The sequence below is a fragment of the Bombina bombina genome, chromosome 5 (genome assembly GCF_027579735.1).
Source record: "Bombina bombina isolate aBomBom1 chromosome 5, aBomBom1.pri, whole genome shotgun sequence".
Lineage (NCBI taxonomy): Eukaryota > Metazoa > Chordata > Amphibia > Anura > Bombinatoridae > Bombina > Bombina bombina.
Window position 1 is genome coordinate 434,601,465 of NC_069503.1, and position 14,557 is coordinate 434,616,021.

Genomic DNA, 14,557 nt, shown 5'->3' on the forward strand with positions numbered 1-14,557 from the left:
TTTAGTATAGTATAGTTATAGCACTATCTCAGATTAAGGGGCCTTATTCAAATTGATGTTTGCAAAAAATTAACTCTGTAGTATTACTATAGTACAAAGTTGTCAGTTGATATACTGACAGTGAAATTATAACTGATGTTTAACATTTAGCTAGCAAACTCAATATGTCTTCGTCTATTGTGACCCCTGTCAACATTATTTTGATTTATATGTATACATGTATATGTCTGAAATATAATGTATAAGTAAGTATCATACACATAGACAATTGTTCATGAATAATCTGTTCTGTCAGTCTCATGCCGACCAGGATCTATGTGACTATCCTACGGATGATTTCTTTATTACCTTTGCAAGTGATTTGTTCACATCCCAACAGCCAATGATTTCACCTATCCTGATTGGTCTTTTACACCTTTATAAGGACCCTGGCCGGCAGAGACTGACATCTCTGATGAAGCGCATGTGCCCATGCGCGAAACGCGTAAGATAGGAGCTCACCTGACATGTTGAAGCCTGCTCCAAAATAAACTCTTGCTATTGACTACAGGACTCAGCCTCCTTTTTCCTCATTCGTTATTTGAAATAGATTGCCCCAATAATAGACATTGCTCAGTTAACTTTAACAAGAGCGGCTATAGGAAGTCTCTGGAGAAACACACCTGATAGAACACTGCTAATTAGCTAACCTAGAGACACAGCGTTTATAAAAGCTGACCACAAGAAATCCAAGAACATACTCAGTGATATGGTACATGACTTGGGGGGGAATTAGATAACCTGGTCATAATAATAATATATAATAATAACGGGTGACTTTTCGGTCACCGGACTAAGATAGATTAAGTCCAATCTGATAAGAGACACAGAAAGATATTACCTCCGATCTGTTATATAACAAGTATTTACTAAATGAGGTGATATAAGGCACGGTAGACTGCACTTAGTCAGCGGTAGCCTTGCAGTTCGCTTATGATATGTATAAATTTGTCAAACCAGATAGCAGTGGTGATATGCAACCCTGAATATACAAGCACTATTCAAGACAGACAGTTACATAGTGCTACAGACGAGTCTATAGATACACTTATCACTGTCTCATTATATTAAAAGCACAATGCAATATTGGACAGAAACCAGTGGCATGACTATATGTATAGTGATTTTGCAGGTGTCAAATCATTGAACATTACATGAGTTTAAGCACTACATACAATCAAAAATATAAATAATAGTGTCGCAGAAGGGGAATTAGGTGTGTTTAATTGAATACCCCCACTTATATTTCTAGAGTTTACCTCTACCTCCCAGCATACAATTTAGCCAAGCTATGACCCATTAATTCATCAATACGCTAGTAGGAGGCTTAGTTATATATCAGGACTCTAAGAGGCTATCAGTACAAACGTACCAGCCCCACCACTAGTGGACCTACACTGCCCCCCACATATACTAGGTACACCTGATAATTCAGGCGATAGACCTATACACTGTGAGAGTACAGGGTAGACGGATATAGATCCGGTCACCAGATAGTACAAGTGCTATTCCACGTATCTATATACTAGATATTATAAGATGCGCTGTAAGCAACAATTAACCTTTCAGTCAATTCCTAGTCTAACTCGAATGGGATTTGATCATATGACTACAATATCCCATGCACATAAAATTCTGATTAATGTGCAATAGATGTGGATTCTAACGTACTAGTGGACATACACACTGTTAGACTAATCAGCAGACTAGACTCTTACTATTGATATGGGAATGATGTGGTGAAATAAATTCAGCATAAGGCCACAAAGTACTCGACACGTACCACTTCCCGTTTCTAACACAATTAATAAATAGCCCCACAGAGTACAGATTTTAATTTATGTGTGTTAGTTTTGTTTAAAACATTTTTAAACGTTTGGAATAAAAGTTATGTTTTAATTTATCGGAACACCGCCTATTTTCAAGTCTGGGCATAGAGTGCTATAGTGCATTCCTTCCGTGCATATCTCTGTATCCACATTTTCAGCCCAATGCAGAGCACCAACCCATATACTTAATGATATACGCACTATTACACAGCCACATAACAATTAGTTAATGTGCAGAAAGAGTAATATCAGGTAACAAGTGGGGATTGCCAGTTTTTAGTGCCATTCTATTTTTCTCTAGATATATTTTGGAGGTATTTGGGACACGTTAATAAAATTTACCTTGTAATGACTGGTTAATTATCATGCGCACGCAAATGGACAAATTTACTCATTTGCGGAGCACAATAATTTAGCGCTCCACTTATAATCTGGCCCTTAAACGTTTCTATCCTATGCCCTCTTTTCCTTCTGTCCTATAAATATCTGTTATTACTGATAAATTAGAGTTTGTAAGTAGAGGAAATACTGTATTGTTCCGAGTATAGGTCGCACTTTTTCCCCCTAATCTAAGTCTTTAAATCAGGGGTGAGGCCTATACTTAGTATGTTACTGTCAAAGGTCCAGGTCAGGGTTTGGTGGAAGTGCTGATGTTGCAGGGAGGGGTCCGGGCATACACTGGGCTTCCTGGACATTTTGTGTGGCTAAGAGTGAGCACAGAGTTTTCTAACTTTTGCCCCCAAAGTACCGGTAATTTCAAATATGCCACCAGACGCCGTAGCTGACCATGTGTTCCCGAAACGAGACTTGCCCTGGTCAGACGCAGGGAGGACCATACTGGTTAATTGCCAGGATCAGGGAACTACGGTGAGAGAAGTGTGATCCGAGGAAGGGGCGTGACAGCTGTGCTATTGATCGCCAGCCCTTAGGACCTGGGTGAGTCACTTTTTGCCGAACACACTGGCAGAATGTTTGGGATACTACTTTTGTGTGAAATGCTTATCTTGCACAGCAACTTGGAAAAATTATCGGTATATCCCCCAACAACACGGCACATTGATGTGCTCAGAATGGCAGTGGGAGGGGCTTAAGATGATAGCCAGAGCTGCTGTGAAAGGAGGGTGAGTCAGGATTGATTAGGAGGGGGTTGTGTAAGGAAGAAGGGGGCTAAGAGGGTGAGAAGGGTTGAGAGGAGGCTTATGTAAGGCAGGGGTAGTTAATAGTGTGAGTAGCTGGCACTGTTTGAGGGAAGGAGGCTGAGAGGGTTAAGAGAAAGCAGCCTGTGAGGGTTATGAGGGGGCTGTGTGTGTGTGAGGGGGGGGAAGGTAAAGAGACTTAGGGTATCTGTCAGGGAGACAGGCTAAGAGATTAAGGAGGGTTCTGTGTTTGAGGGCAATGGGAGGGCTGAGAGGGGGGAGGATGAGAGGGGAGGGGCTGTGTGTGAGAATAAGATTAGAGCTGTGTGAAGGAGAAGGAGGCTAAGAGTGTAAGAAGAGACTGTTTGGGAGGGAGGGGGCTGTGTTAGGGAGAAGTAGGCTAAGAGATTAAGGAGGGGTCTGTGCATATTTTTTTTGTTAAACATTTTATTTCTTTAAAATGGCACCAAACTTTAAGGGTGTGGTTTATAATCAGGAGTGGCCTATACGGTATATGTAATTGTGAGTTTACTATGTTATCCTGGGTTAGCTAAGCAATATAAACCATGCAGTGCCTTTTGGATTGAGACATACAAATATTACTTCTTAAAAGATCACTAACATAAAAAATAATTGGCCATTTTACACGTGGAGCAGTATTTAACGCTCCCGCTCAAGCGTTAACTGCACTAGAAGTAAGCATTTTTGCACTCGTATTACAAGTTGAAAGTAACAGGTTTTTCGCTCGTTCTAACCCGATAATCGCAAAAAGTCTAAATTTATAATATCTACTTACTGTAACTGCAAAGGGCTCCAATGCATTTATATAAATGCCTTTATATGTATACATATGTATTTATGTGTTTATATGTATATATGTCTGTAAATACATATATACACATATAAATACATAAATACATATGTACACACATATAAACACATATATATATATATATATATATATACATACATATACATATATTGTGGCCGATTTATCAAGCCGTCAATCTGCCCCAATGCATCTGTTTCCAAGCGAGCCTTCAGTCAGATTGGATACGATCAGGTTGATTGAAACCCCCTGCTAGTGGCCGATTCCCTGTGAATCTGCAGGGGGGTGGCATTGCACAAGCATTTCTTGTGAAATGCTTGTGCAATGATAAATGCCAACAGCGTTGTGCGGCGGACATGATCACTACAGCGAATCATGTCCGCTCGCAGTTTGAAAATTCAGCCCCTTAGACATGAATATGTATGTATCTCTATGTTAAAGCCCTTTGCCTGCCTTTGTTTTTCTAATTTTAACAATATTATGGCTCATTAAACCTCTGAAATTATTTCTATATATGTAAAAATTCAGCTCTGTAAAAAACCTTAAACTATTAGTTATATAAGTCTGCGTCATGTAAATAAAAGTAAAATATAATTGACATCTCCCAAAGTATTGAGTGTCAAAACACTGTCCCTTTAAGTGCTCAGTTTCATCACAGTTTTGGGTACGTGGCATTTTGTTCCTATTAAACAAGGATTGTTCTTAGACTAGTTCTTAGATTTTTTTATATTTATATGGAATTGAAACAAAACACATTGGGCTAGATTCTGAGTGGAGCGCTAATAGTTACGCTTGAGCGATAAGGGGTTTTCCACTCATATTACAAGTTGCAAGTAAACACAATTAACGCTAGAATGATTATTGCGTTTTCAGAGCTCTGGTTAACTTTTTCGCAAAACAAAAAAGTAACATAGTAACATAGTAGATAAGGTTGGAAAAAGACTGAAGTCCATCGAGTTCAACCTATACAAATCTAAAATACTTACAAAAAGCTCCAGTTAAGCTTAAATAACCCCACTAAAAGGTGACTCATTTAATACTAGCAATCATATCCATGAATTTTGTTTATATACAGAAATGTATCCGGACTATTATTAAATGTATCTAGGGTATTGGCATTCACAACCTCCTTTGGTAATGAGATCCACAATTTTATTGCTCTTACAGTGAAAAAACTTTTGCGTTGCAGGAGATTAAATCTCCTTTCCTCCAACCTTAAATTGTGACCTCTTGTCAGAAACAATTTTCTTGGAATAAACAGAGCTTCTGCCATCTCTGAATATGGGCCTTGAATATATTTATATAAAGTAATGTCACCTCTCAAGCGCCTTTTTTCTAAAGAAAACAGACCCAGTTTGGCTAGCCTCTCCTCATAGGTTAATTTCTCCAATCCCTTTATTAGCTTTGTGGCCCATCTCTGAACTTTTTCTAGTTCTATCTAGTTATATCTTTTTTTGCGATCGGTCCCCAGAACTGCACTCCATACTCAAGGTGAGGTCTTACCAGGGCTTTATATAGTGACAGAATTATGCTTTCCTCCCTTGAATCAATGCCTCTTTTAATACATGCTAGTATCTTATTAGCCTTTGAAGCCACTGCCCTGCATTGTGCACCCATCTTTAGCTTGTTATCTATTACTACTCCCAAATCCCTTTTCCTCCTCTGTTTGGCTAAGTCTTGTCCCATTTAAAAAATACGTTGCCTGCTTATTTTTACTTCCAAAATGTAGAACCTTGCATTTTTCCATATTAAATCTCATTTTCCATTTACTTGCCCATACTTCTAATTTTTGCAGATCCCTTTGTAATGACCTAATGACCTTACTTAATTTAGTATCATCTGCAAAAATAGAGATGTCGCTATTTAATCCTTGCTCCAAGTCATTTATAAAAATATTAAAAAGAACGGGGCCCAGTACTGATCCCTGGGGGACTCCACTGATTACCTTTGTCCAATCTGAGTATGATCCATTTACTACTACTCGTTGCTCCCTATCTTTTATCCAGTTATTTATCCATGAGCTAACATTTTCAGCTATTCCCAGTCCCTTAATTGCGTGCATTAATCTCTCATGTGGCACTGTATCAAATGCCTTTGCAAAATCTAAGTATATTACATCAACTGATACCCCTTTATCTATATTTTTACTTACTTCCTCGTAGAATCTAATTAGATTAGTTTGACATGATCTATTTCTCCTAAAACAATGCTGATTAGAACTCATAATCTTGTTTACACAAATATGCTCATCAATATAGTCTTTGGATTGTATTCTTGCCAACATTGTGATTATGATGTGCACATCTTCAGGGTTTTAATTGGCCACATGTACCAAGTTGTCTGTTCAACATACTTTACTTTGTGTTGCTAACATATACCTGGGGCCTGTATGTATTTTTGGCCTATTGCTACATTTGGACAGTTAGGATTTTTTTCTTTCTGTACTATTAATAAATCATTTATTGTTCTCTGGTCAGAGATTTATTTCATTTGTCTGATTTAGCTATACATTTTGGGCAATTTTTAAAAAGAGTGCTTGATTCCCTATCTGTTTAGGGCCATAGGAAATTTTTAATGGTCCTTGTTCTCCTCTTGTAGTTTGTTGAAGAATATATATATATATATATATAATATATATATACTGTGTGTGTGTATATATATATATATATATATATATATACTGTATATATGTGTGTGTGTGAGTGTGTACATATGTATTTATATGTGTATATATGTATTTACAGACATATATAAACACATAAATACATAATTACACATATATATAATAGCCATATATAAAGTGCATTGGAGCCCTTTTGCAGTTAAGAAGAGGAAAACATGAAAAATCATATTTATTCAATATTCATTTTTAATAAAGGTTTTAACTATGTATTTACTGTAAATTTTTCACATTCCTATGTTCTGCACATAGCAGAGTGTGTTCTAAGTATTCTAAATATATATCTATAAATATACAGTATATTTATATATATATATATATGTGTGTGTGTGTGTGTGTGTGTGTGTGTATGTATCTATACCTATTTAGATTTATATTGTATGTACCAAAATAGCATTATATATATATATATATATATATATATATTATATATAAATATGTAATAAAATAGAACATATTCTGAATGGGTTAGCTCACATGAGAATATGCGATTGGGTTTGAGCGTGAGTTGGGTGTTAGGTTTTTTTGCTCCATTGACTTCTATGGAGTAATAGGTTATTGCACGTGATATTCTAAGTTCGGCTTTTTGTGCTTGTCGGGTTAGTTTACTTTCAACTCATAATACGAGCGCAACCCGACAAGCGCAAAAAGCTTACTTCTAGCACAGTTAATGCTCGAGCGGGAGCATTAAATAAAGCTCCACTGGGGATCTGGCCTATTATAAAAATATAGACAATTTATTTTTTTAAATTTGGATTGTGCTTGAACACAAAACTTAACTTACCACTTGTAATATGAGTTTAATGACCATGCTAATAATGCTCACTGCGCTATTCTTTAAAAGTATAGAATGCATTTAAAAAAGTTTCAGCCACATTAAGATGCTTTGTACCTGTATATATTTATATAGATATATACAGGGAGTGCAGAATTATTAGGCAAGTTGTATTTTTGAAGATTAATTTTATTATTGAACAACAACCATGTTCTCAATGAACCCAAAAAACTCATTAATATCAAAGCTGAATAGTTTTGGAAGTAGTTTTTAGTTTGTTTTTAGTTATAGCTATTTTAGGGGGATATCTGTGTGTGCAGGTGACTATTACTGTGCATAATTATTAGGCAACTTAACAAAAAACAAATATATACCCATTTCAATTATTTATTTTTATCAGTGAAACCAATATAACATCTCAACATTCACAAATATACATTTCTGACATTCAAAAACAAAACAAAAACAAATCAGTGACCAATATAGCCACCTTTCTTTGCAAGGACACCGCAAAAGCCTGCCATCCATGGATTCTGTCAGTGTTTTGATCTGTTCACCATCAACATTGCGTGCAGCAGCAACCACAGCCTCCCAGACACTGTTCAGAGAGGTGTACTGTTTTCCCTCCTTGTAAATCTCACATTTGATGATGGACCACAAGTTCTCAATGGGGTTCAGATCAGGTGAACAAGGAGGCCATGTCATTAGATTTTCTTCTTTTATACCCTTTCTTGCCAGCCACGCTGTGGAGTACTTGGACGCGTGTGATGGAGCATTGTCCTGCATGAAAATCATGTTTTTCTTGAAGGATGCAGACTTCTTCCTGTACCACTGCTTGAAGAAGGTGTCTTCCAGAAACTGACAGTAGGACTGGGAGTTGAGCTTGACTCCATCCTCAACCCGAAAAGGCCCCACAAGCTCATCTTTGATGATACCAGCCCAAACCAGTACTCCACCTCCACCTTGCTGGCGTCTGAGTCGGACTGGAGCTCTCTGCCCTTTACCAATCCAGCCACGGGCCCATCCATCTGGCCCATCAAGACTCACTCTCATTTCATCAGTCCATAAAACCTTAGAAAAATCAGTCTTGAGATATTTCTTGGCCCAGTCTTGACGTTTCAGCTTGTGTGTCTTGTTCAGTGGTGGTCGTCTTTCCAGCCTTTCTTACCTTGGCCATGTCTCTGAGTATTGCACACCTTGTGCTTTTGGGCACTCCAGTGATGTTGCAGCTCTGAAATATGGCCAAAACTGGTGGCAAGTGGCATCTTGGCAGCTGCACGCTTGACTTTTCTCAGTTCATGGGCAGTTATTTTGCGCCTTGGTTTTTACCACACGCTTCTTGCGACCCTGTTGACTATTTTGAATGAAACGCTTGATTGTTCGATGATCACGCTTCAGAAGCTTTGCAATTTTAAGAGTTGCTGCATCCCTCTGCAAGATATCTCACTATTTTTTACTTTTCTGAGCCTGTCAAGTCCTTCTTTTGACCCATTTTGACAAAGGAAAGGAAGTTGCCTAATAATTATGCACACCTGATATAGGGTGTTGAATGTCATTAGACCACACCCCTTCTCATTACAGAGATGCACATCACCTAATATGCTTAATTGGTAGTAGGCTTTCGAGCCTATACAGCTTGGAGTAAGACAACATGCATAAAGAGGATGATGTGGTCAAAATACTCATTTGCCTAATAATTCTGCACTCCCTGTAGGTATCGATATATATTTTTATTAATCATATATATATATATATATTTACTATACAGGTCTATATATATAAAAATATACAGTATATATTTTAAAAATAAAAAATAAATTTTCTTCTTTGTGAAAAACATTGGAATGTAAAATATTCATAACTACCTTTGGGTTTAGCACATAGGATATAACACGGTGTCGGGTTATCGCACGGCCAATACGTGTTTTTTTTTTTAAACCAAGCACCTTTGAAGTCTATGAGCAAAATAAAAAAAATCATTGTTCAGTATATTTATTCATTGTGGACCTGAATAGTTTCTTTGCTGAATTTTAAACGGTAGTTATTTTATTTCTTGGTATTTTCCTTGTAGAGAGTAAAAAAAAACTAACTGCACTTCTCATCTAATTCTGAGCACTGTTCCAATGTAGAATTGATTTAAGCATGTAAGGAGCAATTGAACCTTTCTAATGTAACCGTTATTTAATTTACTTGCAATTCTTAGGCCCAATTACTCTCAGGATAAATACAAGACAACAAGCAGCTAGCTTTGTGCAGTTATTTAAAGACCAATCAACACAGTAGATTTGCATAATCAAACAAATGCAAGATAACAAGACAATGCAATAGCACTTAGTTTGAACTTCAAATGAGTAGTAGAGTTTTTCTGACAATTTTAAAAGTTATGTCTATTTCCACTCCCCCTGTACCTTGTGACAGCCGATCAGCCAATAACAAATGCATACGCGTACCATGGGACAGCCATTAGCCAATCACAAATGCATACACATTTATTCTGCACATGCTCAGTAGGATCTGGTGACTCAAAAAATGTAACTATAAAAAAAGTAAATTTGAAAGTTCTTTAAAATTGCATGCTCTATATGAATAATGAAAGTTTAATTTTGACTTAAGTGTCCCTTTAAGTGAAACAGTTGATAAACATAATTATAAACTTAACCGGTTCTAGTACATAGTTTTAAAATTGTGATCTTTCCTATAATCAAAGTTAAATTGCAGATTTTAGCATTCATGTTACTGTCTCTTTCACATTACATTAAAGGGACGATCTACACCAGAATTTTTATTGTTTTAAAAGATAGATAATCCCTTTATTACCCATTTTCCGATTTTGCATAACAACACAGTTATAATAATATACTTTTGATACCTCTGTGATTATCTTGTATCTAAGCCTCTGCAAACTGCCCCTTTTTTTCAGTTCTTTTGACAGACTTGCAGTCTAGCCAATCAGTGCCTGCTCCCAGATAACTTCACGTGCACGAGCACAGTGTTATCTATATGAAATATGTGAACTAACACCCTCTAGTGGTGAAAAACTGTTAAAAATGCAATCTGAAAGAGGTGGGCTTCAAAGTTTAAGAAATTAGCATATGAACCTCCTAGGATAAGCTTTCAACTAAGAATACCAAGAGAACAAAGCAAAATTGGTGATAAAAGTAAATTGGAAAATTGTTTAAAATGACATGCTCTATCAGAATCATTAATGTTTATTTTGGCCTAGACTGTCCCCTTTAAATGGAAAAAGTGCTTGCATATTAATATTGCTATTTAACCTATAGAAAAGAGTTAACACATAGACCCTAATTAAAAATGAAGTGAGATTGCCAACTAAAAAAAAAGAAATTCTTTGTGTTTTTCAAGCACTACCATTTGTGTAAATATTGGGATGAATATTCCCTGTACATCTTTTTTAACCCCTTAACGACTGAGGACGTGCAGGGTACGTCCTCAGAAAAAAGGCAGTTAACGCCTGAGAACGTACCCTGCACGTCCTCAGTGTGGAAAGCAGCTGGAAGCGATCCTGATCACTTCCAGCTTGTTTTCCGGTTATTGCAGGATGCTCGATATTGAGGCATCCTGCAATAACATTTTTTACCCCTCCGGTGCAGAGAGAGCCACTCTGTGGCCCTCTCTGCACCGGACATCGATGCCGCATTCGTTGGTGGGAGGGAGCTGAAGTGGGAGGTGGCGTGGGCGGCCATCGATGGCTTCTTGGTCAGAGAGGGGGCGGGATCGGGGCGGGATCGCCGGGGGCGCGCACGGGCCGTGCGCACGTGCACGGGGGGGGGGCGGGCGCAGTGCACGGGGAGGAGCGGATTTGGGAACCACTTACACCTACAGAAACGGTTTCTTTTATTATGGGGAGAAAGGAGGGATAAAATCCTGATTAAAGTCATCTAAGGGATCTGGGGAGGGGGGTGGGGGATTAGTCTTGGGGGGGGGAAGCTACACTGCAGAAAAAACAAAAATAAAAAAAAATAAAAACATTTTTACATGCAAACTGGGTACTGGCAGACAGCTGCCAGGTACCAAGATGGCCCCCAATAAGCAGAGGGGGAGGGTTAGAGAGCTGTTTTGGGGGGGATCAGGGAGGTTGGGGGCTAAGGGGGGGAATCTTACACAGCAGCATATGTAAATATGCTATATATAAAAAAGTGATACCTTTATTTTAGTACTGGCAGACTTCTGCCAGTACTTAAGATGGCGGGGACAATTTTTGGGGTGGGGGGAGGAAGAGAGCTCTTTGGGAGGGATCAGGGGGTCTGATGTGTCAGGTGGGAAGCTGATCTCTACACTAAAGCTAAAATTAACCCTGCAAACCTCCATACAAGCTACCTAATTAACCCATTCATTGCTGGGCATAATTCAGTGTTGTGCGCTAGTGGCATTTAGCGGCCATTCTAATTACCAAAAAGCAACACCAAATCCATATATGTCTGCTATTTTTGAACAAAGGAGACCACAGAGAAGCATTTACAACCATTTGTGCCATAATTGCACAAAATGTTTGTAAATGATTTCAGTGAGAAATCTAAAATTCTGAAAAATTTAAACGTTTTTTCTTTATTTGATCGCATTTGGCGGTGAAATGGTGGCATGAAATATACCAAATGGGCGTAGATCAATACTTTGGGTTGTCTACTACACTACACTAAAGCTAAAATTACCCAAAAAGCTCCCTACATGCTCCCTTATTAACCCCTTCCTGCTGTGCTTAATACACGCATGGTGCGCAGAGAGAGCATTTAGCGGCCTTCTAATTACCAAAAAGCAACGTCAAAGCATATATGTCTGCTATTTCTGAACAAAGGGGATTCCAGAGAAAATTTACAACATTTATGCCATAATTGCACAAGCTGTTTGTAAATATTTCAGTGAGAATCCTAAAGTTTGTGAAAAAATTTGTGAAAAAGTGAACAATTTTTTTTATTTGATCGCATTTGGTGAATGAAATGGTGGCATGAAATATACAAAATGGGCCTAGATCAATACTTTGGGATGTCTTCTAAAAAAAAATATATACATGTCAAGGATATTCAGGTCTTCCTGACAGATATCAGGGTTCCAATGTAACTAGCGCTCATTTTGAAAAAAGTGGTTTGGAAATAGCAAAGTGCATACTTATATTTATTGCCCTATAACTTGCAAAAAAAACGCAAAGAACATGTAAACATTGGGTATTTCTAAACTCTGGACAAAATTTAGAAATTATTTAGCATGGGTGTTTTTTGGTGGTTGTAGATGTGTAACAGATTTTTGGGGGACAAAGTTAGAAAAAGTGTGTTTTTTTCCAATTTTTTCCTCATATTTTATATTTTTTTTAATAGTAAATGATAAGATATGATGAAAATAATGGTATCTTTAGAAAGTCCATTTAATGGCGAGAAAACGGTAAATAATATGTGTGGGTACAGTAAAAGAGTAAGAGGAAAATTACAGCTAAACACAAACACTGCAAAAATGTAAAAATAGCCTTGGTCCCAAATGGACAGAAAATGGAAAAGTGCTGTGGTCATTAAGGGGTTAAATACACATGAAAATATGACACAGATCACAGCAAATATGCTTGAAAATATGCAGTGTGTCTTTTTAAATAAAGACCATTGTTAAAGGGTCTACACCAGAATTTTTATTGTTTAAAAATATAGATAATCCCTTTATTTACCCATCCCCAGTTTGGCATAACCAACACAGTTAACTTAATACACCTTTTTACCTCTGTGATTAACTTGTATTAAAGCCTCTGCAAACTGCCCCTTATTTCAGTTCTTTTGACAGATTTGCTTTTAGCCAATCAGTGCTGGCTCCGTAGGTAACTCCACGTGCGTAAGCACAATGTTACTATTATGACAAACATGAACTAATGCCCTCTATGTGGTTGGTAAAAAAAAAGCTGTCAAAATGCATTCAGATAAGAGGAGGCCTTCAAGGTCTAAGAAATTAACATTATGAGCCTAACTAGGTTTAGCTTTTAACTAAGAATACCAAGAGAACAAAGCAAAATTGGTGTATGAAAGTTAATTGGATGTAAAGTTGTTTAAAACTGCATGCCCTATCTGAATCATGAAAGTTTATTTTGCACTAGACTGTCCCTTTAAATGCACTACTGGGAGATAGCTATAACACATCTAGTGACCCAATGAAAAAAGGTATTTGAGTGTAGCAACCAATCACAGTTAGTAGGAGGTGTGCATTCATTTTTTTTACAAATGCATATTTGTAACGAAAACGGTTATTCCTTTAAGTAATGAAAACAAGTATCCAGATGAATACACAGCAAAATTTAAAGAAAACGAAAAATACTGACTACATTTTTAGGGGTACAAATTTACTTACCCTAACACGTTCTTTAGTGAAGGTCCTAAAAGCCGAGTGTGCTTAGAAGAGGATCGGGTTAGCGCGCTCTCTAGAGCACATTAGGGTATAAGTATTGTAGCTACAAGTGAACTTTTTCACCTGTAAGCTTTGAAACAACATAATTTAATGTAAGAACTTACCTGATAAATTCATTTTCTTTCATATGGCAGAGTCCATGAGCTAGTGACGTATGGGATATACAATCCAAACCTCAAAATCCCCTCACCACACCACAATTCAGTTTATATGAACAGCCCAAGTAGTGGGAGTGATAACGAAAGGAGTAAAAGCATCAACAAAGAAATTTGGAATATATGTGTTTTATACAAAAATCATAACCACCATAAAAAGGGTGGGCCTCATGGACTCTTGCCAATATGAATAAATGAATTTTTCAGGTAAGTTCTTACATAAATTATGTTTTCTTTCATGTAATTGGCAAGAGTCCATGAGCTAGTGACGTATGGGATATCAAATACCCAAGATGTGGAGCTCCACGCAAGTGTCACTAGAGAGGGAGGGATAAAAATAAACAACAGCCAAATGCTGAAAAAATAATCCACAACCCAAAAGATAAGTTATTCTCCTTAAGAAAAGAAAAAACTTTAAAACATCAGCAGAAGAATCAGACTGAAACAGCTGCCTGAAGAACTTTTCTACCAAAAACTGCTTCAGAAGAAGCAAATACATCAAACCGGTAGAATTTAGTAAACGTATGCAAAGAGGACTAAGTCGCTGCTTTGCAAATCTGATCAACTGAAGCTTCATTCTTAAAAGCCCACAAAGTGGAGACTGATTAGTAGAATGAGCTGTAATTCTCTGAGGCAGGGCTTGACCCGACTCCAAATATGCTTGAAGAATCAAAAGCTTTAACCAAGGAGGCCAAGAAATAGCAGAGGCTTTCTGACC

The 14,557-nt window shown here is 37.4% G+C and overlaps 1 protein-coding gene across 1 annotated transcript in view; it reads left to right on the forward strand.

Moving 5' to 3' along the window:
• TMEM108 (transmembrane protein 108) overlaps positions 1–14,557 on the forward strand; it is a 437,914-nt gene that overhangs the window by 397,729 nt on the left and 25,628 nt on the right.